Source organism: Cebus imitator, unplaced genomic scaffold, assembly GCF_001604975.1.
Source record: "Cebus imitator isolate Cc_AM_T3 unplaced genomic scaffold, Cebus_imitator-1.0 Scaffold42, whole genome shotgun sequence".
Taxonomy (NCBI): domain Eukaryota; kingdom Metazoa; phylum Chordata; class Mammalia; order Primates; family Cebidae; genus Cebus; species Cebus imitator.
Genome location: NW_016107357.1, coordinates 10,873,804 through 10,874,311, shown reverse-complemented (window position 1 = coordinate 10,874,311; position 508 = coordinate 10,873,804).

The window sequence follows — 508 nt, the reverse complement described above, 5'->3', positions numbered from 1 at the left end:
AAAAAAAATGAAAAAAAAAAAAGCACTGTGAGAAAGAGCAGCTATTTTGGAAACAGTGCAAATACAAATGTCAGTAACCTTATTTGCAAATAACCAGGTCAATTCAAAAGGGCTGTTGATGCAGTAATTACAAGGCTCCACCATCCATCACCTGGATCTGAGATACACGTGCACTGCTGCAAGGGGAGGCCTCTCATTGCACCTACAATGCTGCAGGCTTTTTCATTTAAAAACCCCATCCCCTCACCCTGCCAAATGTAAACCACACTCATTTATATTAGTGAGGATTTTCCGTGCCTCTGGGTTTCTTGCTGGCGTCTCTCAAGACTGCTCCTCACATTAGCTAGGCTGTGATATGCTTCCAAGCAAAAGGAGCATCTCTGCAGAAACAGATGTTAACCTCCCCAGGCACAGCGTGCCCTCTCCCTGTGATATGCTCTCTAAATTTGGATTTGTGCTGTCAGTCAAGGAACTACACAGAATGGCAATTGATGCCACCAGTAAAGGA